Genomic DNA, 24959 nt, shown 5'->3' on the forward strand with positions numbered 1-24959 from the left:
TTGCTTCTATTTTACTAGAGATTATGGTTCAGTTTAAGTTGCTTAGCTGGTCATGATTTAATTTAGGTATGTTGGACATATCAAAAAAAACGTTTACATTTCTTTAAGTTTTCCAGTTTTGGGGAATTTAGATTTTTAAGAGTATGTCTTACAATGCCATGGACCAGGCTCAGTCAGCTCCCCTCAATTTGTGGGAATCAGAGTCTTGGACAGATGGGCATAGAGTCTGCGAGATTGGGGTGACAAACAGATGTGACACAAGGGAGTGTGCTGGATCTGAATGTAATATCCAGACGAACACCAGACTTTTTTATAAAGAAGAAAAACAAGAAAAGCCAGGTGAACACATCCAACAAGTTACAGTGACACAAAACAAAAGGAATGCATATATGAAAAGATGGTGGGGACCAGCCCACATTTCCCACTTAAAATGGAGCCAGGTGAATGCTCTGATGTAATGATAGTCTATTGTTAAACCCATCACTAGGGGTTCTTTAGTAAATACCTGATTATGCTATTCCTTTGGGCCTAGTGAAGAAACCTGTACCAGGGGAATTCCCTCCACTAACTCTTTCATGGTTAACACCTAGGCCATTGTGTATTCCCGTGTTTTGGTGAGACTCTGCTATTGTCCTAAGTAATCACAATGCAGGCTAGCCCTGAGCTTTTCTATATCTGTTCTTTGTAATGCCTAATTAGTTTCACTGTCTCTACTAGAAGTAAATTTGAATGTTACTGAATAGGTAACATTCTTACTGAATTCCAAGCTCACTGTCAGCTTCAACGATTATCTAGGAACCATTGGAACACTGACGGAGGCTTAGCTATGTCAAAAAAAATATCAATTCTTAAAGGCACTTATAATACAAGAAAACACACAGATCCATACATCAGACTAACACAGGGACAGGGTTTGAGAATATGGGCTATGAGAATGCCAGGGTTCCAGGAGGCATAGTTTCCTTGAAACTCTTTGCCTTGTGACTGCCTTCAGACCTTTCGGCTTGTCAGGCAGACTTCACTGGAGTGGGCATAGCATTACTATTCTCTGATTTTCCTCAGTGTCTGTTGTGTTAACCCTGCTTTTGTCTCTAATTTTATAAAGTAGATTTTGATAAACTTTTTCCATCTTTTAGTTGATTTAGCTAAGGGTTTATGAAGCTTATTTCTTCAAATAATCAACTTTTTATTTCATTGGTTCCTCATATTATTATTTTTTGTTTCTATTCTTTTGATTGCAGCCCCAAATTTGTTTATTTCTTAACATGTATTCCTTTTTGTTGTCATTTTTTTCTTTCAGGTATGCCATTAAGTTGCTAATATCAGCTGGGTGGTGGTGGCACANGCCTTTAATCCCAGCANTTGGGAGGCAGAGGCAGGNNGATTTCTGAGTTCAAGGCCAGCCTGGTCTACAGAGTGAGTTCCAGGACAGCCAGGGCTATACAGAGAAACCCTGTCTCAAAAAACAAAACAAAACAAAATAAAACAAAAAAGTAGCTGATATGAAATCTCTCAAAAAATTTTTTAACATCGGCACATAGTGCTATTAACTTGCCTCTTAAAACTGCCTTCATTGTATCCTCTAGATTTGGATATCTAGATTTGTTTATATCAAATATATTTGGATATCTCTAGATTTGTTTCTGTTTTCATTATGTACCTTTTTATTTTCTTAATTTATGATTTGGCCTATTTTTCCTTCAGTTGTGGGTTGTTTGATTTCCATGAATTTGTATATTTTCTGTTGTTTCTATTGTTCTTGATATCCAGTTTTAATCCATTTGGGTAAGATAAAATTCAGTGTGTTATTGCAATTTTCTTGTATCTGTTAAGACTTGTTTTGTGTCCAGGTATATGGCCAATTTTGAAACAGTTCCACTGAAACACCCACAAAATGAGCACTCCCCTACATTCTGACTCAGGAGAGGCAACACCCCAAATCACTCAAAAGAAACAGCCTTGATGCAAACCGCAAGAGGACTTTTATTCCAGGCATGCTCTGGGGCCCACAGTCATACACCATGCAGCGTTAGAGGACAATGGGCTTCGAGTAGCTGGGGAGGGGATTATATAAAGGAAAAAAACACTACTCAAGGGGGTGGGGAGGGTGTTATTGGAAAATACCAAAAATACTAGTTAAGAGTCATGAGGAAGTACAAGTCACAAGGAATAATACCTGGTAATTGTGTGGTTATTTCTCAAGACAGTTTCTATGAGCATGTAACAATAGTACATTTGCATAGCAGGTTCCAGGACCGGTCAGGGAGACTTTTATTTTATTTTATTTTATTATACAAACACTCCCTGTACCAAGGAAGCAGGTGGGTGGAGGAATGCTGCTACCTGTTTTATGGTTGGTATGCCTTGGAGTCACATTCTCAAGCCTGGGCCTAAAGGCCTAGTCTTTTTGTTTTTATGTTACACTTTTTCACCATGAAGTACTGAGAAGAAGATATATATATATATATATATATATATATATATATATATATATATACATATTATATATACCAGCAAGCATATATACATATATACATGTATGTATATATATGTATGCATGCTTGTTGGTAAATATGTATATATGTATGTATACATATATGTACATATCTATCTATCTATATCTACATCTACATCTACATCTATATCTATATCATCATCTACACATATTTGTGTTTGTTTTGTTTGTCTCATTGCTGAAATGTTCTATTAATATCTGTTTGGTCTATTTGGTTTATAATATCTGTCAAATCCATCATTTCTATGTTTAGTTTTGTCTGATGACATGTCTTTTAATAGGAATGGGATACTGAAGTCATCCTGTACCACTGTGTTAGGATCAATGTAATCTTAGCAGTATTATTGTTCATTCTATGAACCTCATATTGTTTATTCTATGTACCTCTTTTTTGATTCATAAATGTTTAAAGTTATAATAATGTTTCAGTAGAATTTCCCCTTGACAAATATAGAGTGTTCTTCCCATCTCTTCTCATTAGTTTTCATTAGAAGTTAATTTTGTCAGCTATTAAAATGGCTACATGGGCTTGGTCCTTTAAAATATTTGCTTGGAATATCTTCTTCCACTCTTTCACCCTGAGGTGATGTCTATTCTTGATGGTAAGGCATATTTCTTGGAGGCACAGAAAGACGAATTCTGTTTTCTAATACAATCTGTTAATTTGTGTCTTTTTATTTGAAAATGAAGATTGATATTTAAGAAGGATACTATTTTTCTTGTTATTTTGTTATTATGGTGAGTCTTCAGCCCCCACTTCCTTGATTGGTTTTATTTCTTTGTTTTCTTGTTTGTCATTAACCTATTCATAATGATGCATTACTTTTAATGCCCACTGTAGAGCAGGGTGGATAGATACTGCTTAAATTTAGTTTTATCATGGAAAAATTTCCCCTCTGCCAATTGTGATTGATAGTTTTGTTGGGATAGTAGTCTGGGCTAGCATCTGTGGTTTCCTGGAGATTATAGAACATCTGTTCATGTGCTTCTGCTTTTATAATCTCCATTGAGAAGAAAGATAATATCCTACTGTATCTGCCTTTATATGTTATTTTTGTCTTTTTTTTTCCTTGCAGATCTTTAACATTTATTCTTTGTTCTGTAGGTTTAATGTTTTTATTATTGTATGTTGTACAAAATACCTTCTCTGGTTCTGTGTATTTGGTATGCTGTGAGCTTCTTGTGCCTTAATTGGCACCCCTTCTTGGATTTAGGAAATTTTTCTATGACTTTTTTGAAATTAGTTTTTGTACATTAAGCCTAGGTCTCATCCTTTCTTTATTCCATTCATCTCACAGATTGCATCTTTTCGTGGTGGACCTGATTTTCTTAATGTTTTGTTCCTGGATTTTATTAGGTTTACCATTTTTTGACTGAAGTATCCATTTCTTATGCCTTAGAATAATTGCCCGAGATTCTTTCTTCCATGTCTTATACAATGTTGTGGAGTATTATATCTGAGTTTTGTAAATGACTTCCTTGATTTCTCTGTCTTGTTTTATTTCGGTTTGGGCGTTCATTACTGATTCTATGTATTCTATCATGAGCTGTTTTCATTGTTTCATTCCAGTGGTTATTTGGGCTTTCATAGACTTTATTAGGAGATTTATTCAGATCACCTTTCAGGTTCTTGAACATATTCATAAATGTTTTGAATTCCTTGTATTGTGCTTCAGATATATTGCATTTCTCAAGGCCTATTGTGGTATGGTTACTGGTTTCTAGTGGAGGCATGTTGTTTTGGCTGTTCATGTTTGTGCTTTGTGTTGATGTTTAGGCATTTGAACTTGGGATAATTAAGGTTAGTTCAAGTGTTGAAATATGGTCTTTCCTTTGTTTGGTCCACTCCTTGTTATTTTGTTGCTTTCTATGGATCTGGAAAGTGTGGTCACTGTTTTTTGCCTCACAGAGAGTATTTGTGCAGGCCAATGAGTGACAGAGAGAATATAGGTGGACTAGGAAAAAATGCTGAGAGGTATTTAGGAAGAGCGAAAGGGATCCTGTCACACCATGAGACTGAGTTCCCCTGGGGGTTAGAGATGTGGTAGGAAGAGGATTCCTGCATGTAGGTTGCAGTAGGCAAAGCATAATAATCTAGAGTCAGGGATTTGGATTGTGGGTACCCTACATCTGAACTGAGTTGGAGTTTCCAGTAAATGGAGTTAAAGTGGGATGAGAGGCACATGTAAGCTAGTTGTTACAGGCAAAAAAAAAAAAAAAAAAAAGAGAATGTAGGATAGGAAGGATTATGAAGATGCCTACCTGAGTCTCAGCCCAGTGAACTCCCTGGGGTAAAGTCTTTCTTTGATATTGAGGTATATTTCTCTAGGAAATGACTCTCTAGACAGCCTTCTGTACATAGGTCTTGGGACTGTAGATTGCACATGACCTCTCTCTCTCTCTCTTTTCCTCTCTCTCTCTCTCTCTCTCTCTCTCTCTCTCTCTCTCTCTCTCTCTTCCTTTCTTCTTTCTTTCTTCCTTTTCAAATTTCAAGACACAATATTTAAGCAATCCAGCATTATTCATTACACAGTTCACTGTTTTTCTCAAAAGATTGAAAAATTGTGGTCACACTATTATTCAATTAACTGAACAAAAATTACAATAATATCATAGAGTTTGTTAATTAAAATTATGTTCTCAATTACAATGAAGCATTAGATACTAGAATTAAAATATTGATCTATTTCAATACAAGTGTATATAAGAATGTCATTAATAAAGATTTAATACAATCATTAAAACAGTTGTTTACATGTTAAACTAATGTTTATTTTATATTTATTATTGATAAAATAATTTATTTTAGTTAAGTGATGCTTACTTTAATATTTCTAAATTATTTTTGGAACCTGATACAAAATCTTAACCTTTAAATTTTAATTTTAAGGTTGAAAATTATAAGAGTAAAAAATTTTAAATTAAATAATATATTAATAATTTATATCCTATCTACAATTTCCGTTTCCTCTCCTTCCAGTTCTTCCCCCATCTCCTCCTATCCACTCTTACAATTTCTTTCAGAAAGGGAGAGGTTACCCATGGATATCAACCAACCTTGGCATATAAGTTGCAGTAAGACTCAGCACATCTTTTCCTAATGAAGGCAGAGGAAGAAACCCTGTAAAGGAAAAGGCTCCCAAAAGCAGGCAACAGAGTCAGAGAAGATCCTTGCTCTCACTATGCCTAGTTAGCCATCATTGGGAAGAGAGGCCCCTTGGTCTTGCAAACTTTATATGCCCCAGTACAGGGGAAAGTCAGGGCCAAGAAGTGGAAGTGGGTGGGTAGGGGAGCAGGGCAGGGGGAGGGTATAGGGAACTTTCAGGATAGCATTTGAAATGTAAATAAAGAAAATATCTAATAAAAAAAAAAAGAAATTCCACATAAACACCAAACTGCACAATGTATGTAATAAGTGCAGAGGGTCTAGGTCAGTCACACACATGCTCCCTGGTTGGCAGTTTAGTCTCCCTGAGCCCTTATCAGCCCAGGTTAGTTAATTCTATAGATTTTCTTGTGGTATCCTTGATCTCCCTGGCTCTTACAATCATTCCTACCCCTCTCCTGCAGTATTCCACCAGTTCTGCTCTACTTAATGTTTGGCTGTGGGTCTTCTGCGTGTTTCTACCAGTTTCTGGCTGAAGCCTCTATGATGACAGTTATGCTACGCTCCTGTCTGCAATTATAGCATGTTATTATTAACAGTGTCAGAAATGGGCTCTCTCGCATGACATGGGTCTCAAGCTAGACCAGTCATTGGTTGACCCACTCCCTCAATTTCTTTTTTTTTTTCCCAAATAATTTTTATTATTATTATTTTCTTTATTTACATTTCAAATGCTACCCTGAAAGTTCCCTATNCCCCCCCCCCGCCCCTGCTCCCCTACCCACCCACTCCCACTACTTGGCCCAGGCCTTCCCTTGTGCTGGGTCATATAAAGTTTGCAAGACCAAGGGGCCTCTCTTCCCAGTGATGGCCGATTAGGCCATCTTCTGCTACATATGCAGCTAGAGACACAAGCTCAGGGGGTACTAGTGAGTTCATATTCTTGTTCCACCTACAGGGTTGCAGCCCCCTTCAGTTCCTTGGGTACTTTCTCTAGCTCCTCCATTGGGGACCCTATGTTCCATCCAATAGCTGGCTGTGAGCATCCACTTCTGTGTTTGCCAGGCACTGGCATAGCCTCACAAGAGGCTGCAATATCAGGGTCCCTTCAGCAGAATCTTGCTGGCATGAGCTTTAGTATCTAGGTTTGGTGGCTGATGATGGGATGGATTCCCGGATGGGGTAGTCTCTGGATAGTCCATCCTTTCATCTTAGCTCTAAATTTTGTCTCTGTACCTATATCCTTTCATGAGTATTTTGTTCCTTATTCTAAGGAGGAATGAAGTATCCACACAATGGTCATCCTTCTTGGTTTTCTTCTGTTTTGCATAATGTATCTTTGGTATTCTAAGTTTCTGGGCTAATATCCGCTTATCAGTGAGTGCATATCTAGTGACTTATTTTGTGATTGGGTTACCTCACTAAGGATGATATCCTCCAGATACATCCATCTGCCCAAGAATTTCATAAATTCATTGTTTTTAGTAGTACTCCATTGTGTAAATGTACCACATTTTCTGTATCCATTCCTCTATTGAGGGACATCTGTGTTCTTTCCAGCTTCTGGCTATTATAAATAAGGCTGCTATGAACATAGTGGAGCATGTGTCCTTATTACCAGTTGGAAGATCTTCTGGGTATATGCCCAGAAGCAAATGGTCCGAAGAAACAAGCTTGAGTAGCCATTCTAATATCAATTTCTAATCTTTTCTCCAGCACATCTTGTAGTTAGGACAGATCGTAGTTGGAAGATTTTGTGACTGAATTGATATTCCAATCTCTACATTGAAAACAGGGGATGTGTGGTTCAGGCTCCATATGCCCCAATGATGGAAGTCTTTGCTAGGGTGACCTTGTAGGTTCCTGAGAGTTTCCATTTTCCTGGGTTTCTATGTTACACCAGAGAAGTATGTCCCCTCAGATTCCAGTTGTTTCTTCTAGTACTTTCTCTTGTTTTCCTCCCCCAACATGATCCCTCCTGTTCACATGTTCCCACCCCTGTCTAGTCCCCTCTTCTATCCACCCATGATGTGTAGTTTTTACCCATCTCAATGAGACTCTCCCCACTCCCTTTAGCCCTGCTTGTTACTTAGCTTCTTTGGGACTGCAGATTGTACATTTTTACTCTTTATAGCTAATATCTACTTATAAGTGAGTACATGTCATGTTTGTCTTTCTGGGTCTGGGTTACCTCACTCAGGATGATCTTTTCTAGTACCATCCACTTGCCTACACACTGTATGATGTCTTTCTTTTTAAAACAAAGGGGATGGGGGTGAAGATGGAGGGGAAAGCAGGATGGGAAACAGCATAGGGCTAGGAGAGAAAATGAAAATCTGTGAGGGTGGGTATCTTTGAGAAGAGCCAGAGACCTGGAATGGGGAAGGCTCCTTGGGGTCTACAGAGGTGACTCTAGGTGATACTCCTAGCAGCTGGAGATATGTAGACAAATGTCACATTTTCCTGTAGTCAGGTCACAAAGCAAGTCTCAAAAGATACAAGAAAATTAAAATAACTTCCTGTATCTTATCAGACCATCATGGATTAAAGTTCTGGCAGTAAGATCAACAATTAATAAATAGGACCTCATGAAACTGAAAAGCATCTGTAAGGTATAGGACACCATCAAGAAGACAAAATGGCAACCTACAGAATGGAAAAAGATCTTAATTATTTACACATATAACAGAGGGTTGATATTCAAAATGTATGAACTAAAGAAACTAGACATCAACAAACTAATAACCCAATTAACAATGGGGCACAGATCTAATGGGGTACTGAATTCTCTACACAGGGATTTCTAATGGTCCAGTGACACTTAAGAAATGTTGAACATCCTTAGCCATCAGGAAAATTCAAATTAAAAGGCCTCTGAAATTCCATCTTACACCTGTCATAATGTCTAAGATAAATAACTCAAATGACATCTTATTCTGGCCATGATGTGGATCAAAGGAAATATTTCTGCTTTCCTCATAGGAATGCAGTCTTATAGTCACATTGCAAATCAATTTGCCAATTTCTCAGAAAATTGGCAATATATCTAGGTCAAAACCCAGCTACACCAGCAAAAGGATGCTCCACCATACCACAAGGCCACTTATTCAACTATGTTCATAGATGCTTTATTTGTAATATCCAGAAACTGGAAACAACCTAGATATCTCTCAACTGAAAAATGGACAAAGAAAATGTGGTTCCTTTACACCATGGAATATTATTTCCATGGCTTATATTCTTTTGATGATGCTTACATCTGCTTTTCCTGTTCTCTTCCCTAGGTTTCCCATCTCCAGGATAGCCTCATTTGTGTTTTCTTCATTGCTTTTATTTCTATTTTCAGGGCTTTCTTGAAGAGTTTTATTCATTTTCACAGTTTTGATTGTATTTTCTTGTACTTCTTTAAGAGATTTATTCATTTTCTCTTTAAAGGCCTTTGTCATCTTCATGTGATTGGATGCAAGGCCATTTTCTTGTATTTCAGCCGTGCTACAACATCCAGGGCTTGCTGTAGAAGGATAGCTAGGCTCTGGTGGTCCTATATTATCCTGGATGTTGTTGACTGTTTTCTTAAGCTGGTCTTTATTCATTTGGGTTTGTGGTTATTGTAGGCTTAGTTGCTGATTTCTGTGTTTATCTTTATTACATAGGGTTTTTTTTTTTTTAAATGATTTTTCCCTTGATTTTTTTTTCCTTCTCTGGGAAAAGGACCTGATTGACCTGGGGTTCTGGTGGTCAGTGAGTCTTCAGGTCTAGTAGGGTGTCTCCACTGTGGTTTTAGTAGACTGAATGGCCTGGTTTTGAGTGCCAACATTGCCTCTGAGGTCCCCAGGACCTGGAGTCCCTGGTGATCCAGGGACTCTGGCATTCAGGACAAACACATGAAATCATGGACTTGAATATGGAGCCCAGGGCACAGGGTACAGTTTATGGCTGTTGGGTGTGCTTTAAGGGATGTTGTTAGGCATAGGACAGGATCTTGCCTGGGGTCCAAGGTACCAGAGCGGCCCCTAGAAAAGGAACCAGAGTAGTGGGTCTGAATATAAAGCTGGGAATGGGGTACAGTTTACAACTGTTTGGTGTGCTTCTAAAATGGACATTTTGGGCATAGGGATAGGGTATTACCAAGGGTTTCTGGTGCCACTGTGGCCTCTGGAATCACAGTGATGTGTCTTTTTGGTATGCAAGAGAATGATGGGTCCTCTTTCCATAACATTCTGTTAACATGTGTCTTAGTGTGGGATTGAGGTCATTGACATGGAGAGATATCAACTATCAATGAGCATGAATGTTTCTTATTTTCTTGTTGTTGTTGTTGGTGGTGGTGGTGGTGTGGTGTGTGTGTGCACTTATATGTATGCGTGTGTGTTTTTCTAGTTTTGGTTTTGATGATGTGAGGTTATTTATTCCCTGTGCTTCATGGGTGTAGTTTAAATTCTTGGTTTGGTTATTTTTCTGGCATTTTATGTTGGGCTAGATTGCTAGATATATACTGTTTAGTCTTGACTTTATCATAAATTATCTATTTTCTCCACTCCTGTTGATTGAAATGCTTTGCTGGGTATAACAATATGGGCTGATATCTGTAGTCTCTTAGAGTCTACAACACATCAAATTAAATGGATAGAAACTCAAAGCAATTCCTCTAAAATGAGGAACAAGACAAAGCTGTCAACTCTCTCGATTATCTATTCAATATAACACTTGAAGTGCTAGCTAGAGTAATAAGACAACTGAAGGAGTTCAAAGGAATACACATTGGAAAGGAAGAAGTCAAAGTATCTTTCTTCACAGATTATATTATACTAAATGTAAGTGACCTCAATAATTCCAGCAGGAAACTCCTACAGCTGATAAACACTTTCAATTAAGTGGCTGGATAGAATATTAACTAAAAAGAAAATAAGTAAAAATCAGTAGCTTTGTAACCTTTTTATGTACAAAGGATAAATTGGCTCAGGAAGTAACCAGGAAAATAGCACCATTTTGCTGTGCATATATTATCCTCGTTAGCTTGTTTGTGCATGTGTGGGTAGGGGAGAGGGGTGCTCCTAATACTGGGAGTGGATGTTTATCTTACTCTTTTGCCTACTCTTGAGACTGTTTTCCTCCTGTTGGGTTTCCTTGTCTGGCCTAGATATGAGAGCTTTTGTTTGGTCATCTTGTATGTTGTATTATTCTGTTTGACTGTCATTGTCTTTTGGAGGCCTGTTCTTTTCTGAGTATGAAGTCCAGGAATATGGATTTGGACGAGATGGGATGTGGTCGTGGGAACTGGGAGGAGAGGGGGGAGGGGAACTGTGGCCAGGATAAATTAAGAAAAGACTCTACCGGCAATTTAAAAACAGAAACAAAAACAAACAAAAAACTCCAAAACAAACAAACAAAAACCCCAAGCCTGAACAAAGAAACTAGATCCATATGTGGAAATCCTAACACACACACACACACACACACACACACACACACACACACACACGAAAATGAAAAACCAAGATAGCATGTCACTTCCCCAAAATGTAAACACCATAGTAATGGCCCCAATGAAAATGACACAGAAGAAATTTCAGAAACAAAATGCAAAAGAACAAGCATAATTTGTTCAAATAACTCAAAGCCAAAGAGATAAATGACATAACTCAAACTAAGAAATTAGAATCATGTTTGAAATGCTGAAGAAAACCCAAATAGAAATAATGCTAGAAATGACATTATTGTAGTTAAAACATTAAAATTAAGAGTAAAGAGAGGTTGTTGAAAGCTGCAAAAGGGAAAGTTCAAGTCATTTATACATCACAGGTCATCAGAGAAGTACCTTATTGACAGAAAACTTGAAAGCAATAACCACCTGGAAAGGCATATTCTAAATTCTCAAATATTGCAATTGTCAACCCAGACAATTATACCCAACAAAACAATACTTTAAAATTGTGTGAGGAGTAAAAAAAAACTTTTTCTATTATGTAAAAACTAAGCCAGATTTATACTGAATAGGAGAAGAATTCAATCTGAAGAGAAGAATAAGCATACTCAAGAGGTCAATAGGCAATAAATAACCCAAAGACAGATAATCAGAGAGATTTGATCAAACACTTTTTCTTTTCCTTGTATTAAGTTTCAGTATTTTTCTTCAAAATGATTGCTTCATGTTTTGTCTCCCGAGAATATTTTTATTGGTAATTTTATTTATTTACACTTCAAACGCTATCCCCCTTCTCAGTTTCCCCTCTGCAACCCCCCTATCCCATCCCCCTCCCTCTGCTTCTATCAGGGGGCCCCCTCACCCAGACACTCACTCCTGACTCACTGCCCTAGCATTACCATATGCTGGGGAATCAACTGTTCACAGGACCAAGGGCCTCCCCTCCCACTGATGCCAGATAAGTCCTCTACTACATATGCAGCTTGAGCCATGGGTCTCTCCATGTGTATTCTTTGGTTGGTGGTTTAGTCTCTGGGAGCTCTGGGGTGATATGGCTGGTAAATAATGTTGTCCTTCCTATGGAACTGCAAACCTCTTCAAGTTCTTCAGTCCTTCCCCTAACTCCTCCATTGGGGTTCCTGTGCTTAGTCTGATGGTTGACTGAGAACATTCACATCTGTATTGGTCGGGAGAGCTATTATCAATACCTTACACGTTTTTATTCATTAGTCTTTATTATTCATTAGTCACTACCTCCTCGTGGAAGGTAAACTCACACAGACATAAGAAGTTCAGACATAAGAAGTTCAGATATTCTTTGACTTATGAAGGTGTTATGTCCTGATATATTCATTGCAAGTCAAAAATTCATTTAATGCAACTAGTTCATTGAGCATCCTGTCCCAGCGCAAATCCATGCACCAAATAGAGCTGACTGATTAAGCAGCACTTAATCACACACAGCTTAGCACATAGTTGCGTAGTGTCAGTTGTTTCTTTTTGAGATATCTGAGCCAAGACAACAGGAGAAGTAACTTATAGATGGTTTCCCCAGGATAAATGAAAAAGAAAAAGAAAGAAAGAAAGAAAAGAAGAGAAGAAAAGAAAAGAAAAGAAAAGAAAAGAAAAGAAAAGAAAAGAAAAGAAAAGAAAAGGAGGGTGGTTTCTATGAAATCTTCACAGGTTCCCTAGTACCTTTATCTAAAACAATCATACGGAAGCAAAGAAAGTTGAAGATCCTCCCAAACTGCATTCTTGGCCTGAGAAAAAAGAAGGAAGAGATTTCTCAAGAACTAAAACTTTAGGTAACTCTAGTAAATTGTAGTCAACAAGACATTTTATCAGCAAGCATGAGATCCTTTAAATAACCCTTATTATAGGCCTCTCAAAGGGCATGTGTACTATAATATGGCTTGTTAAGAAAATGTAGCCAGATGTATCTGTAATCTTCCCAGAATGAAGTAAGAGGGTGGAAAATAGGTATGCCTTGGCCTCTGTGATATCATCTCAAGAAAGGAAGTAAAGAAGAAAGAAAGGAGGAAAAGATGCCACCAGCATCTGAGGCTTCGGTGTGTCACACTGGTGATCACCCTTTACTTGCTGCTTTGACTGTGATGATAGTTAGACATGCTCACCACTCTACACCTTGATGCCAGATAGACATTTATTTATTTATTTATTTATTTATTTATTTATTTTATTTTTTAAATAGTCCAGACTTTATCACCCTCCTGGTCCACCCATTAGCCCTCCTGATCCACCCACTGACTGTTACACATCCCATACCTCCTCTTCCACCATCTCTACAAGGATATCCTCACCCACTTCCCCCAACCCACTAAATGCCCCACTCACTGGAGCCTCCAGTCTCTTAAGGATTAGGTACATCTTCTCTGACTGAATCCAGACCTGGTAGTCCTCTGCTGTATATGTATTGGGGGCCTCATATCAGTTGGTGTATGCTGCTCAAATAGTGATGCTCAAATAGCAGCAATGTTTATGTTCTCTTTGCTCTGAAGAGAAAATTAGAACTTGAGAACCAGCTGCTGTCCATGTTCCAAAACAACCTTTATTTCACCACTCAACCAGAAGATGACAAAAGACTCTCGACACCTGCATAAAAGTGTGGCTCCACCCAGATTAGGAGGTAGGTGCTTAGCAATCAGTTGGCTAACTCCTGGCACAAGAACTGTTTAGAAGCACACCTTTGAGGTTCTCTGATTTGCTTTATTCTCCCCTTACCCTACTTTGTCATTCTCTGTTGGATACTGATCCATTTGTCCTGTGTGTGCATCTGTGTCTTTCTGGAACCCTGCTTACCTCTTGTATGTTTCAAGGTACCAAACCATCTATACATGCAGTTTATATGGGATGGGTACACCACACATGTGTTTCTGCCATTACAGATAAACTTGTAATTTGTGTTTCAGACCCCAGCTGCATACACAGATGGGGAAATCCAGCTTTGGAAATAGTGTTTGCTTAAGCTACTATAAACAAGAGCTATAAACTGGAGGCTTCAGCAGATATGTACTTTCCTAGTTTGGCAGGTTGAACATTATAGCATCAAATGCTGCATGGGTGATGTCTTCTGAGGATTCTGTCTTCCACTTTAAGGAGACCTTGTTCTCCCATATCATCACATTGACTTCATATGTGCATCTGGTCCAGTCTCCTTTCATAAAATACACCATTCACATTAGACTAAAACTTACTATACCGATCCCACTTAAACAGTATTACCACTTTAAAGAGGTTGTCACTGCATAGTCATCCTGGGGCTTGGGTTTCATTATAGGACTTGTGGGGAGGGAAACAATTTAGTCAATGCTGGTAATAATGTTGCTGTCAAAACTAGCTTAGGCCAGTTCTGCATCCATAAGAGCCAGACATATTTTTCCCACCATGCCTGCTCTGGCAAGGGTTCTGGCCAAATAATATCAGTTGTAGTCCTAGGATTCTGATGAAGAAACATCTTTTCATTGGTTTGCAATAATGTTGAATGAGGGGGTGCCCTAGCCTGCTTTATTTTCCTTAACATAATACCACAATGTGTAATTGATAAAGAAAAGGTTATTCTCCACAGTTTTAGAGGTAGGAAAAAACAAAGTTAAGGGAGAAAATTTAAGCAACATTACTGTATGAAGGTGGCAATGTGCTGAGGGGAAGACTGGTGAGCTCAGGAGCCTCGGCCTCTTTTGTCACAGAAGATTCACTCTCATGAATCCAGTTAACCATAATAAACTTAGTAATCTACCCTGTGAATACCATCAGAATAGGTACTTGGGAGTTACAAATTTCCACATGTCATATAGGGGAGCAACATATCCACCTCAGTTCCTCCTAAACTTCTAGCCTCCATATATGCGTAGATATGGATATACATATATAGATATGTATGGACACACAAATATATGTATACTTGCATATATTTTTTAATGATTTATTTTTGAACTTATTACTTTACATCCTACTGTCTGCCACCTTCTTCTCACCCCGCCCACAATCCTTCCCCCATTCCCTCTTCTACTTATCTTCTGAGAGGGTGAGGGTCCCTCTGGGTTTCCCCCTACCCTGGTACCTCAGGTCTCTGTGAAATTGGGTGCTTTCTCTCCCATTGGGACCAAATAACACAACCTAGCTAGAATATTTCCCACATACAGGCAACAGCTTTTGGGATAGCCCCTGCTCCAAATGTTTGGGACCCACAACCTAAAAAAAGAAAGAAAGAAAAGGAAGGAAGGAAGGAAAGTAGGGAGGGAGTGAGGGAGGAAAGAAGGAAGGAAGGAAGGAAGGAAGGAAGGAAGGAAGAAAATACAAGATAAGGAAACTTTGGGAGGTGTAAGTATGTTTATTTCTATTATTGTAGTGATTATATATTGAGCATGTGTTTATATCTAAAATCATCAACTCACATGCATTGGTTACATGCAGCTTTATATCAAATAATTCTTAAAATTATCTTTGCATTTTTATTTAGATGATGTCTTTGTTAGGAATCTCTTATCCGAACTCTCTCTTGTTGGATTCACTGAGTGGGGGAGTATAAAATTTTAAATAACATGTTGAGTCAGTTTTTGTTCCTCCTCACTTCTAGTCTTACCTGATGTAAACGTCTTTCAAAGGTTTCATTATTTCATTGCATTAGGGTAATTAATGTTGTACTAGCTCAGTTACTGACTCGTTCCCAGTGTTTTAAATGAAAACTGTAATTATTTTAAAAGAATGGGAACTTAAATCCTCTTTTGTAGTATCAAGAAAAGTACTCACTTTATAGCTAATATTCACATATAAGTGAGTACGTACCATGTTTGGTTTTCTGAGCCATAAGGTAGCATATCACCATGTTAAAGTCCACAGACCCAAAGAAGCTTTGTAACAAGGAGGGCCAAAAGGGGAATCTTGAATTTCACTGAGAAGGAAAAAATAGAATAAACATGGGACTCAGTGGATAGAGGGAGGGGACTGTGTGGGGGAGGGGATCAGCAGGGGTACAGGAGGGACCAGGTTCAGGGAGGACAGAAGGAGAGAGTATGTGGATAGACAACTGGAATGAGGAGGGGTATTTCCGGGACAAGCTAGAGACCTAGGAAAATAAAAAGTCCCAGGAATCTATGAGGGTGACACTAGTTAAGACTCTTAGCAATTGGGGGATATGGAGCCTGGAATGACCATTTCCTATAACCAGGCAAGACTTCCAATGGAGGGACTGGAACACCAACTCAGGCACAAATCTTTTGATTCACAATTTGTTCTGCCTACAAGATGTGCAGGAGTAAACTTGGAGCAAAAATTCAGGGAATAGCTAGTTCGGCTTGAGACCCATCCCATAAGAGAAAGTCCACCCCTGACACTATTAATGATATTTTGCTATACACAGGTTCTTGGACATCAACGCAGACCCTAGTTGCATCAGGACCATGGACCCAGACATGACCATCAGCTACTGCTCAGGCCAGAATGTCACCATAGTCTCAGGTGACAGCATAGGCCACTCAGATCTGCAAGCTCTCAGCATCAGTATGGCTCCTGGACATTCACAAGGTATCAGGATGCATCCCAGACCACTGACATTTGGATGGCCTTTGGTGGCAAACCAGGTCACAGGTATAGAACCTGGATGCAGTAGCAGCAAGGTCCCAGACATGGCCCTTGGTAGCAGCCTGGGCCATACCTTTCTATCACCCCAAGTGGGTGCACAGGCTCCTTATAATCTGCCTGTTTCTCATCACTGTCCTCTCTCCAGTTCTACCTCTCTTCTCAATGCACTAACCTCTAGTTGTCACTTTCTCTCTCATCTCTCCACTGGGTACTCTCTCCTTCCCATTTCTCCATCACACACTTACTCATCATAGGGGCACCTGCTGGGGTGGACTGGAGGATTGGCACTTGGGTGTCTCTTTCTTCCTGCTGGCAGCCTAAGGGCTGAGGGGACCCATGACACACATTTGGGTGTCTCGCCAAGTTATTTCCTACAAAGTATTTCTACACTGTATTGAAGTTTCACTCTGCAATGTTTGCAGTCCAGGAGCAGTGTGCTTGGTGCTATTCACTGTAACTTCTTGTAAGTCTTTGGCACAGAATAATGGAGAACGTCTAATAAAACCACAGCCAAATACCTCTGTAATTCTGGAACTGTATTTACAGTATGTGTGCACACATCTAATCCTGACAGAATGACCTTTTCAGTTGCTCTCCAATTTCCTCAGAAGTCAGGAGTGAGGCATTCTATGAAGATTCTTGGATTTCTTTCCTTGTTTTCCCCAACTTTTTTATTAGATATTTTCTTTAATTACATTTCAAATGCTATCCCAAAAGTTCCCTATACCCTCCCCCCGTCCTGCTCCCCACCCACCCACTCCCACTTCTTGGCCCTGGCATTCCCCTGTATTGGGGCATATAAAGTTTGCAAGACCTAGGGGCCTCTCTTCCCAATGATGGCCTACTAGGCCATCTTCTGCTACATATGCAGCTAGAGACATGAGCTCTGGGGGTACTGGTTAGTTCATATTGTTGTTCCACCTATAGGGTTGCAGACTCCTTCAGCACCTTGGGTTCTTTCTCTAGCTCCTCCATTGGAAGCCCATCCTATAGTTGACTGTGAGCATCCACTTCTGTATTTGCCAGGCATTGGCATTTCCTTATATGAGACAGCTATATCAGGGTCCCTTCAGCAAAATCTAAGCATGACACAGTCTTGGAAATGCATTCAGTTCCCCTGTCAGGCACATCATCTAGATTGTCAGATGTCAGATCAACATAATCCAGATCCCACTCTGCAGTTGCATTGGGCATATTGTAGGGCACATTGGCATCTAATGGAGGGGGATTTCTTTCAGTCTTAACAGAACAAAATGTTCAACCTTTTGTATATGTATCTCCCATCAACATGATTGTAGCTGTGCCTGTGACATATCCTCCACCTCCCCAACACTCTCCAATTTTGGGGCATTGGGCTTCTTGACATACTGCCTGGAGATTTAAATTCTGCACTATATTTTTCAGTTTACTGTAATTTATGCTCATGTGTATCACTATCTTTAGTCTTAACCTTTCTCCTTTCTAAGCTTTAGATTTCCTTTACATTCATCCCAGGAACTCTTGTCCAATAGATCGCCAAATACAAAATCTTGAAGGTCTGATCAATTATGTAAATATCTGCCACCCCCTTTTAATTTGGCAAAGAATTTAATGCTTTAAACTGGCTGTATAAATATCTTCCAAATACTTAACATGTCACATATTCATGTCTTCTATTCTTAAGACATGTACTAAATGTATGCTGTCAACAAGCTTAAATTGCATTAATTAAGATATGCCACACTGTAAATATGTTATTCCTGATTAGACACAGACTTTTAAAAATGATATCTGGAATAACATCCCCAATTTTTGACTTGGGATAAGTAACAGTTTTCCTGCTACCCACCTGGAACCGCAGGCTGCAGCTGCATGCCTGCAGGTCTTAGGAGGGTCAAGGAGTCTAGAGACCCTGATTTCGTAATTTTGTCTTATTTATTTTATGTTCTTTTGGCCTTTGTTTGTTTGTTTATTTTTTTTAATCGAGAGACTGAGGAAAAAAAAACATGAATTTGGGTAAGTATAGAGAATCTGGATTGGGGGAGGGGAAAATATGACCAGAATATATTGTGTGTAAAATATTAAAAATAAAGCCTTTAAAATTTGAATATCAGGTTTCTATCATGGTAATGAGGCTTGGATATGATGAGTCTGTAGCATATCATTGATGCTTTGCCAAGCTCGCGGAACAAAATTTTCATGCATATTAAGTGGAAGATGGTGATATCAACAGACATAAAGTCATCATAAAAATGAGGGTAGTAGAAAAATATTTACATGCTTAAAATAAACATCTTCTGACCAGGACACTACTCGTATGGGCTTCATAACCATCCACTCATTTCCCAAACCGAGAAAAAGGCAGCAATGATGAGCTTAACAAGTTAGTGGTGGTGCTTAATAAGGAAGTGATGTTGTAACTAGCCTGGAAGAAACAAAAGTATTCTAAAAAGGCAATTGTGTCTCTCAATCTGCCTTTCAGATCATTAAAACAAAGATCTCCAAAGAAAGGAGAGTTCCTTATAGGATCCTCATATTGGGGGAAGGAAAGGATGTAAGCCAGAAGGGGAACTGTCTCTTGGAAAAATAATTCACACAGTCCTACCTAGTCAGGCCATAGTAGGAGATAAGATTAATCCCAGTTAATGATGGGTCAGTGGTGGGTTGGACCATACCTTGATTGAAACTGCTTAGATGTGCATATTTTTGGCACTTTATTTAAACATTCTTCTCATTTCAGAACAGAAAGACAGACTCACAGGTTCATTGCATCTCTTTGTCCCTCTTTCCAATGTGGCCACATTGAATAAATTCCCCCTGACTGTACTATTAATTTGTCTGTCCTAATTGGATTAAGGACTTGAATTGGTGTACAGGTTATTATTCCTGAGTTAAATTACAACATGATTGTGAACTTCATGTCTGCTTTGAATTGGCGTCCAAGAATGGCAGTGTCATTGACAATGTTGAAAATGACAATCTGGCTCAACACAGGCTGGATTCTGATGTGTAAAAAGAAGAATTGGTGGATAGAAACCAAAAGTCCAAAATTAGCATTCCTCAGAATCTGGTTGGAGTGGGTTTCTGTTCATCAGGAAGAGCCACTACCTCCCTTTTTTGCCCCTACAGCTGACTACCTCTGGCAATGGAGCATTTAGCTGCCTATTAACACATACTTACAATACATGGCAAAGTCCTCATGTTATCTTTCAGGCTGTTCTGGCTTGTAGCCTCCCGTCCTCTACAATCTGTCCTTTTAAAACTGGCAAAGCCTCACCTCTAGTTTTCTATTCTCTCTGCCCCCACAAGAGATAGCCATGGCAGTTTTGAATTGCTGCAAATAAACCTTTCTTTCTGTCCATGGAGCAGCCCAGTTTAATGGTTTCTTTACACCCTCACTAACACTGGGAAAGATGCACACTTTTCTTTTGGTGCTTCTCAGTACTTATGGGGAGCAAGGGGAGGGGATAGGGGATTTTCAGAGGGTAAACTAAGAAAGGGGATAATATTTGAAATGTAAATAAAGAAAATATCTAATGAAAAAAAGAAGAAAAATTTTAGAATGGCTTAGGGTGATTGCACTTAGAAAATTTCCCACTTTCTACATTACAAAAGAGACACATATTAAGAAGAGGATGCCATTCAGATTTTGATCTTAATATTTGACTGGACTAGTCATTTGCAGCTTCTGTCTCTTGAGATGTTGGGCAGTAGTGGACAGCTGCAGCAACCCTGAAGAGAAACAGTGAGTACCACTATGTGTTGTTGCTGAACCACAGTGTTTTGTAGATTAGATGATTGAAATGAATATTCATCTTATGATATTTTCCAGTTTATACTGTAAATTTATACTGAGCTCATTAAGACAAAGCGTCATTGTAATCAAAGAGCATATGCATTGTTCTAGTTGTAAAGAAAGTACTAGAACTGGGTTCCAGAACTGTTTAAGATAATAGAGCAGTAACCACTCAAGGGCATTGTCTATAAAGGAAGTATATGATAATATTTAAATGGCTCCTCCAGGGCTGAACAGATGGCTCTACAGTTAAGAGCAGTGATTGTACTTCCAGAGGACCAAAGTTTGGTTTCCAGCACTTATATTGTGGCTTATAATCGTCAGTGACTCCAGTTCTATGAGAGTTAATGCTCTCTTCTGACCTCTGCAGGCACCAGACATGGACATGGTATCTATACATGCACGCAGACAAACTATATATATATATATATATATATATATATATATATATATATATATATGGTTCATATATATTTTTGGTGCTCATCGAGGAACTGAAAAATGAGAAGAGGAGTTGCTGTGTAGGGGGTGAGTAAATGTATATTATTTGATATGGGCATAGTCACATCAGGGACCCCAAATGCCTCAGATCCATGGTAGTGTTAATCCCTTTTTTAGATGAGGTTCAGGGAGATGATAAAGTTTTTCTATTGTCCAAGTTTAAATATTGGCAGTGAGTAAAACTATCAACCATAGTTTCCTCCTGTGGAAGGCATATAGCCTGAGATTTCTCCCTACAGAGATCTCCTACTGAGATTAACTAAGATGTCTCCTTGATCAGCTGCATAATAACCTTTCTTCCTTGTTTATCTCTACATAATAACTGAGCCCTCTTTTCAGCTGTGTCAATAACCTCATCTCCCTGTTCAATGTGTATAACCTTCCAGGGTACTGTATTTTCTCCATTAGAGTCCAGACCACCCAATTTCAGCTTTAGTGTATCTATATGTCTGTCACTTCTTTATTCTCTTGTCACTGTTAGATAGTGTTCCAAGACTCAAGTCATGCAAAGGCACAGTAGTGGTGGTGTTCCTTCTGTATCCCAGTCTATGGTACATCCTAGTCCCACTCATGCTCATCTTGGCCAACCCACTCACTGTTAGTTTGTTCTTTCCTTCCCACATGGTTTACTGACTGTTTCCTGTGTGTAAGGAACTAGGGATGTAATCAGCAATGTAAATCAAACCAAGCCATTGGCTTTCATTCTAGTCACTGAAGGGCTGTTAATACAAAACAGTCTCTATGACACATATTGATATTCTCCACTGAAACCTCTTGGGCCAGGCCAGTGTAATTCGAGTCACACTCAGTAACAAGGTCTTCCATATTCCTACTAGGATAGTCCATTAAGTTCTACTTACAACATTCCACTGTTTTTCAAATCCAAATTCCCCAAATCCACATTCTTCCAAACAAAAGCATGGTCAGGTCTATCACAGCAATACCTCAGTCCCTAGTACCAACTTCTTAGGATTTTACTGCTGTGAAGAGACACCATGACCAAGGCAAGTCTTATAAAAGACAACATTTAATTGTGGGCTGGATTACAGGTTCAGAGGTTTAGTCCATTATCATCAAGGTGGGAGCATGGCAGCTTCTGGGCAGACATGGTGCAGGAAGAGGTGAGAGTTCTACATTTTCATCTGAAGGTTGCTATTGGAAGACTGAATTTCAGGCAGCTAGAATAAAGGCATTAAAAGTCTCTACCCAGAGTAACACAACTGATCCAACCGGGCCACATCTACTCCAACTGGGCCAAACCTTCTAATAGTGCCACTCCCTGAGCAGAGCATATACAAACCATAACAATACCACTGGTCATTTGTCTAGTTGTAGTCATCAAAGAATAGTAAATATTAATTAAGAAATTTTCCTCATAAGAGTTGGAGAGAAAGAAATGTTGGACGGCTTGAGCATTGTGAAGAGAGATAGAACTGGCGACTTAAGAGTTTAATGAAGTAGACTATTGTGAGTGGTGAGTGGTCAGCTGCCCCATCACCTCATCCTGGGTCCCCTGAAGTAGGATTCCTATTGCAAGGAAAAAACCCTGCATCTACAAACACGTCTGCGATGATTAACTGAATGTTAAGGTGACAGAATATATACTGAGCTAGGAGAAATCTTCAACTATACTGGCATTGTTTAAGACTAGGTTAGCCTCGCCATTTTTAATAGCTGAGTAGTACTACATTGTGTAAGTGTACCACAGTTTCTGTATCCATTCCTCTGTTGAGGGAAATCTGGGTTCTTCCCAGCTTCTAGTGATTATAAATAAGGTTGCTATGAACAGAGTGGAGCATGTGTCCTTATTACCAGTTGGAACATCTTCTGGGTATATGCCCAGGAGAGGTATTGCTGGATCTTCCGGTAGTACTATGTCCAATTTTCTGAGGAACCACTAGACTAATTTCAAATAAAAAAAAAAGAAAGAAAGAAAAGAAAAGAAAAGAAAAGAAAAGAAAAGAAAAGAAAAGAAAAGAAAAGAAAGAAAGAAAAAGAAAAGACAAGACTAGGTTAGCATCTGGACACACATGTGAAGAATCACCATGAGCCTGTTGATGTATGACTAACCACCATAATGAACAGTGGCACTGTTACCTGGCCTGGGGTCTTGAATTGCATCAAAAAGCAAGAACTTCACTGAGTAAGACATTCTCTCCACTCTCCTTCAAGATTGCAGACAGTGTGATCAACTATTGCAACAATGTCCCTGTCATAAAAAAGTATGCTCTGGATTTGTGAGTCAAAATAAATCATTATTCATTCTCACTTAAATTGTTTTGTCAGGATATTTTATCATAGTAAAGACAGATGTTTGATGCATAAAATTGGCAGGTTGTGGCAAACTTCACCAAGTGTATTTCAGGCCTCTGTGAGAGGAATATGAAAGGCTATGTAACTTTGGGCTTGAAGAGCTCTCAAATACTGCACGTAGAGATAAATGGGTCATTCTTGTGGGAGATTGAAAGGCAAGAATTCTGAGAGAAACATACAGTGGACACCTGGCTTGTGAGGTTTTCAAAAGGCTCTTCAGAGCCAGACTAGAGACCATATATTTTATATTCTGGAAAAGAACTTGGCTGCATTCTACCCATGTCCTGAGAACCTGAGTGAATCTGAGTGAAGATACAGTAAGCTAATTTGGTTCACAGAGGAATATGACATGGTTATTGAAACATGCTCTCATTTAGCATGAAATAGAAGGAAAGGAAGGTTAAAAAATAAAGGTTGGCCAAAAAGAATGTGTAACCAAAGTTAAAAGTGTATGAAGAAAGTGAAGATGACAGTTTATTTGTAATTATGGGCCAAAACCTTACTAACTTCAAAAAATAAAAAAGCCCAAAATATTCCATCATAGGCCAGATAAAAATCTTCAAGATTTGTTACTTGCCCTGTTGGGTTGGTCTAATAATTCTTTGATATACCTCTACTCCTCTGTTTTGGAGTAGAAATATTTACTCTGTGCCATTTTGTGTTGGAAGTGTAGAGTGAATTTTATTTCATAGAAATTCACAGTTAGGAGATTGCATTCCAACTCTAAAATGAGATTTGGACTTGGAATTTTAAACAGTATTTGAGTAGTTAAAGACTATGAAGACTTTTGAACTTTGAGTAGAAATATTGTGACCTATTATAATAGAAAAATATATCAACTCAAACTAAAATTCCTCATAATCTTTAATAGTTTCAAAAACTTTAAAATTCCAACTCCAAATCTAATTTGAGACTCAAACTGTAAGATAAATAACAGAGAATGGAATACTTTAGATTAAAAGTGATATATTTGGATATCAAGTTGACAAAGGGTGGACTTTGATACTTAATATTAATTGTCAACTTGACAGAACCTGGAATCACTTATGAGACAAGCCTCCATGCATGCCTGTGAGGGATTATTTGGATTACATTATCCCTGAGCACACGCTTAAGAGCTTATTTCGATTAATATAATTAAGGTAAAGGATTCAATGTACAGGACATGGCCCCAGGATTGTGTCCTGGACTACAAAACAAGGGGAAGCTAGCAGATTCTAAACTTTCATCATTTTCTTCTTTCTGGTTGGGGACACTGACGAGCAGCTGCCTCAGTGATTTCCGTGCCATGATGTCCTATGTCCAAAAACCACAAGTGAAAAGAAACCTGTTATCCCTTGCATTGCTTTTATAAGGCTATTTTACCACAACAGTGAGAAAATCAACTCATAAAGCATCTAACCTTTTAATTTATTCAGACATCACAAAAAATGAGGAATTCTTTATCAAATTACCCTAATCCAAAACTGCCTGTGTAACATATATCATGTCCTTCAGAATTAGTATAAGCCTCCAATGAAGGTCTGTGCAGTGTTTTTTTTTTTAATTTTCTATATTTACATTTCAAATGCTATCCCGAAAGTTCCCCATACCCTCGCCCTGCCCCTGTTCCCCTACCCACCCACTCCCACTTCTTGACCCTGGCATTCCCTTGTGCTGGGTCATATAAAGTTTGCAAGACCAAGGGGCCTCTCTTCCCAATGATGGCTGATTAGGCCATCTT

The 24959-nt window shown here is 38.8% G+C and overlaps 1 pseudogene; it reads right to left on the reverse strand.

The window, feature by feature from the left end:
• Positions 1-17095: 17095 nt before the first annotated feature.
• On the reverse strand, positions 17096-24526 carry LOC110337229 (annotated as a pseudogene).
• Between the last annotated feature and the right edge of the window lie 433 nt (positions 24527-24959).

The sequence above is a fragment of the Mus pahari genome, chromosome 1, assembly GCF_900095145.1.
Source record: "Mus pahari chromosome 1, PAHARI_EIJ_v1.1, whole genome shotgun sequence".
Lineage (NCBI taxonomy): Eukaryota > Metazoa > Chordata > Mammalia > Rodentia > Muridae > Mus > Mus pahari.